Genomic DNA, 5,513 nt, shown 5'->3' with positions numbered 1-5,513 from the left:
AATCTTATAAAAATTAAAGCTTCCTTTTGGCGTCTAGACCAACTTTTGTACAAGTTAAATACTTAAGTTTGTGTTGTATAATTTGTTGCTATTATTGTTCCGCTAAAAGCTCTCGTTTAGACGTAACTTTTTCTTTCCTTTAATAATTATTCGCTTGATAAGTTTTAATAACGAGAAAAGTCTGGGCTTCACTATAATAATACTGATTAAAATCAACTCCAACTTTTATATTACAAGTACTATTCTTAGCAAATATACTTACATTACTGGATACTTACATACGACCTTACATATTAGTAGGTTATCGGTTTTACGGTCGCATCACAACCAACACAGGAAATTGAAGTTCAGCCATTTTAAATCATATCTCCTTATATACAATTTATTTCGAAAAGGTCTAATAACCTTGAATACTTTGTAAGTCGTAATAACTACGTATGTTATAAAACATATGGAAAATGTAGATGGAAAAACTTTTACGTAAGTAGTAGATATGTATCATCATCATCATCATCATCATCAGCCTATAGCAGTCCACTGCTGGACATAGGCCTCTCCAAGTGCACGCCACTGAGATCGATAATATAAGATATTATAAGATATGTATATATAGTTACAAAGTTTTTCAATACCAGTCTCAAATTATAGATGGGATCTAAATAAAATTTCATAAATTGCGAGTGAAATATTTTTTTAGATGAAAAATGGTCATTACAACTACCTATAATGATCATTATGAAGTTAGTTCATCACAATAAGGGAAGAAAAATGTTCCATCAACTACTTATCAAGATACTTCAAGTGTGAACCATCCTAACGATATTGCTGCAACTTTCTAAGAAATATTCAATCGACTTTAATTACTTGTTTTTGTTCTCTAAATACAAAGAAACTGTTTTTTGTTAATGTGTATTTTCACTAAACACAAAAAAGATTAGACGTAATTAAGACACCATTTAAAACTGCTTTGGTAATTTATTATGTACAAACACATCTTAAAGTAGCTCTTAATCTATTGGCCTAAAGTTAATTTGTTACAAGCTTTACAATAAGGGTCTAAGTCACAGCGGCACACTTTAAACGGAACAGATCCATCAAAGGATTTACTGTAGTCCCACAGAACTGATACACTCCCGCTCACGTACGGCTCATGAGACTCGTTAGTAAGTAACACAGATTCACAAAATACTTGGTCACCTAACAACATTGCCACCACTGTCGTTTGCGCTCCGTTATAATCTATTTTACATTTCCATGGAGTAAACGCCATATACAAATGTATTTGAGTAAGTTTCACAGCAATAATTTGTTTTGCTCCACTTTTTAGAGTCTGTATTTCTTCCGGTTGCACGACCCTGGGACAGAACTGCGGCCCAGCCATTATGGAGGAGTACCCTTGGGGGAAAATTATGTTATCGTTGCCGCATGATTGCTTGGTGCATTTACTTTTGGTAACACACCACGTGCAAAAACTTTTAGCTATGCAAGACGCACACGAAGATATTTTTTTGCACTCCTCCTCTTTAGGGTCGCCAGTCGGGTCTTGGAAACTTGGTGTTACGCTTGCCAGAACTAACAAAGCTGCTATGACGCCGTTACACAACATCTTGTATTTCTGCAGCTGAAACAAAAGACGGAACAATTGAACTCAACTATGCTTTGTTACATTCCTTATGTTTTTTTCATTAAACTGTTATTTAAAAGTGGAACATGGAATCTTGTGTGTTTTTGGTTTATTTAACAAAACAACTTACCAGGCGTAAGTACCAATATGCAATGGAACGTCAATAGAGCGTTAAGTAGTTTTAATCGTCGCTAACGGTCTATAAAGTAAATGTAAAGGTTAACAGCAACAGAGATAAGTATCTATTATACAATTTATACACATCTATCAATCAGGCCATCAACTTTACTGATAAAAGGTCGCATGAAATTTTCCAATGCATTGTAAGCAGTATACAATACTATCGTAATTTGAAAATGTTTCGTATCTTTAAGGAAAATCTGGACCTTTTCATAGAGGTTGGTTGACTAAAATGAAGGTAGGTATAACAATGTTTTCCCTGAACCGTTATGCGTTAGAAAATGAGATACCTAGTCGTATAAGGTATAAATTGTAATACTCGTTTAGATCCTGAGTATTTACGTTTTGTTGGAATCAGAGCAAATATATTTATGAAGGACATTCACAGAATTTCTATCAAATATTTACATTTCTCGGATCAATGTTTCAGTCGAGTCCGTGCTATTTTAATAAACAGCGAAATCAATGTGTTTGTTTATATTTTTAAGTTTGATGTTGCTTCAAAGATATTTTAGCACCTACAAACATTTTATTTATTTTTTTTTATGAAATTTTCTCCATGTTAGGTAGTTTATAAAAGTAATTAAATCGCCCTATAAAATATTTCTGATGAAGTGCACCAAAATGTTCAATACCCATATTTTAAACCCAATTAAATCATAAATAGTGGTTTCGGTCATGTTTAAAAATCCACTATCCACTGCCCCGCAAGTTAAAATGAGTTTCAGCTATACACTCGGAATCGTGTCATAAACGTAGAAAAGTTGGACTATTCCGATACTCAATCGGGCATTTTATACCAACGTTATTTAACATTTTATAGAGGAAAAACTCTTAAAGAGAGTTAGTATGTATTAAATACTATTTCGCGTGTGCCACGCTTTTACTTACAAACTACCTTGAAAATGTACGTAAAACTGATTATGTAGGTAGTTTTCTTTAACTACTTATAATGGGTCAGCTAATGTTTACTTGCCAGTTTTCACACAAAAACTGAACATTATATTTTATGCAAAATGCCAGGATTTGAACGGAATAACAAACAAATAGAATTTCACAAACACAAACGGCCGGAGCAAAAACAACTGGCTGTTGATAACACTAATATTTGCTTCTAACTTCGCAGATAGATAAAGTTACTTTCACATTTATGAATATTAGTTTGCATGTGATGATTTGAGAATGAGTGCATGCAAACTACGGTCATATGCTATGTTAGTGGAACCAACAAACAATGTTTTAAAATTGCGCGTATTGGTTGGTAAACAGCGCAACTTCCAAGACATTAAAAAAGTTAAACTGACTGATACATGAAAATAGGAAAAACTAACTTTAATAAAGTACATGCGGTAATTGATTTTAAATAACATCACTAATACCCAAAATTCCAAATATTTATACGTATTAATATTCATAATTGAACATTTTAATTAGCGAACTAAAATAACACAGGCTACATGATTATTATTTCACATTCGAACAATAATAGATGCAGAATGACATTGTGGCTTATCGGAAATTGATAACGTGAGTCGAACACGTGTTTCGATACATGCGCAAAGCATGTTTGACCTGCAGGTTATCGCGTCACCTCTCACATAGGAAGCTGATTCCTGTTTTCACACGCTTGCTTGAATACGCGTGAGGGATCTTACTTATGTTTGCCGCTCGTTATTGAAGAGTTATGAAAATAGATATTATTGTTTTATCTGTTTGACATGTTTACATGATATTCTTGTTTTACATGCTTGATTAGTAGGTTTCTGTTTAAGGTTAACAGGTCATCATGAGGACCTATTCTTGTATGTTTTGTTGTTCAGTTTTCTAATACAAAAGCACTGTTTTCTAATACATAAACATTGGATTATCTTTATTTGAATACAAACATAACTAAGTAATACATATCTATAAAGACCTCATACTATAAACGTGAATGTATTATAAATAAAATTCCATTTCCAATATCCTCCGATCTTTATTCACACTCACTGTGTCCCAACAATCTCACTTTGCATTCGTAAATAATTTCCATTTGTTTAAAAAATCCCGTTAATTCCCGACTTCGCTGTACGTTGGTATCGATGTATGAATATTCATAGTATTTATTAGGTATCTATATGTTTGTACAAGTCGATTGCAGAAGGACTATTCTGGTTAATTTTCAACGTTCAGTTTAAAAGGTAAACAGCGTGGTCCAGACGGATACATTTACTATTCTATGTCTTCGAATTGGAATAACTAATTGGTCTGGTTTGTCTGTCAGTATTTAATATTTATGATTTGCATTTTTAGGAATAATTGTAGGACGAACTATAAAAAAAATGCGGAAATAGACTTTTAATTTAAACTTCTTTGCTTCTATCTTTGACAGATTCGTCTAGATTTGACAAGGAACCCCAAAGCCTCGTTAGTTCTAGTAACTGATCACGCCTACCATACGTTACTTTATCTACAAGAAGGCGCCTTATGGCATCTCAACTCATCTTTTCTTCCGCCGTGGCAAAACCTAAAATTTCATTAACTGCCACTGTAAGTTGACGTTTTTAACTAAATGCTACCTTCATTTTTTAAGAATGAACCCAAATGTACTGGACACGGCACGGTAGACTGTCACAAATGGTCTGACCGTCGCACAAAGCGCACGCATGTCGTTCGCGCTCCAGTGCCCCTGTATGAAGTTCAACTGTCATAAATTGTACTAAACAATGACCGATTCGACCGTACACAGCCGTGACGTAACAGAACAGATCACGCCTTTATTCCCACAAGAGAGAGGAACAGAAATATTCCGTCAGCTATTGTATAAGTATCGAGGGATCAATATTGAACTAGGTATACATTGTATGGATTATGTATCAAATAACAAGGAAGTAAGTTTATTTATATCTATGTTATTGTAAGACACAATCAAGCGTTTGAGGAAAACGCGCTATGGAAGCTTATTTTTACACTGAAATCTTAAATTGGGATCAGACTGTAACTTGTTTTTGTCATCATTCTTTATGAGTAGGATTGCATTAAGTAGACAGGTGAAGGTGATTGCTCTCTGTTTAATTAGCTATCACTCAAAATGTAAAATAAATTGATTTCTGAAATCAAAAAAAATAAATCAAATGATATAAAAATATATGGTAATCAACAGAATAAACAAAGCACAATAAAACGGTCGAGATGTTTCACGTTACTACTACACTGAACTCACTGAACTACAGCATTAAAAGTATTTTCAATTTAAATCGCGTACTCAGGTTTGTAGTTTGATTTAATTTAAAACAAAGTGAATTTCTGACAGCCCACTTAGTTTATGTAGGTAACAATTTCAAAATGAGCAGAAACTAATTACTTTGATACGTGTATTATACAGAGTGCAGTCAACTGAAAAAAATCATTTAACAACAATCCAGTGGCGGATTTACAAATTTGCCGCTAGTAGGCCATTCAATTTTTGCCGCCCCTAATGATTGTGAACTTAATGATATTTCTGTCAGTTACTAGATTATTTTTGCAACCCACTATTTACCGAAGAGTTTAATGTTGACCTAACAAGTTTATCTGACAGCGACTTTAAAGCGTAAAACCTCTGTAACTTTTAAACGGCTCAATTGATTTTCATGAAACTCGCCCGTAAAACACCTGTAATACAAAAAAATACTAAATTAAAATCGGTTCATTCGTTCGGGTAGGTACTATATCAGAGGCGCACCCATCG

At 33.6% G+C, this 5,513-nt stretch overlaps 1 long non-coding RNA gene across 1 annotated transcript; it reads right to left on the bottom strand.

Annotated features, from left to right (window-relative positions):
• Positions 1-955: 955 nt before the first annotated feature.
• LOC124631921 lies at positions 956-1,925 on the bottom strand. The gene is made up of 2 exons (XR_006984558.1): positions 1,755-1,925; positions 956-1,621 (listed from the first exon to the last, which is right to left on the bottom strand). It is a non-coding gene; the product is annotated as an uncharacterized LOC124631921 (long non-coding RNA).
• Positions 1,926-5,513: the final 3,588 nt, after the last annotated feature.

The sequence above is a fragment of the Helicoverpa zea genome, chromosome 7, assembly GCF_022581195.2.
Source record: "Helicoverpa zea isolate HzStark_Cry1AcR chromosome 7, ilHelZeax1.1, whole genome shotgun sequence".
In the NCBI taxonomy this organism is placed as follows: Eukaryota; Metazoa; Arthropoda; class Insecta; order Lepidoptera; family Noctuidae; genus Helicoverpa; species Helicoverpa zea.
Note: the sequence above shows the minus strand (reverse complement) of the source record. Positions and strands in the feature narration are given on the sequence as shown.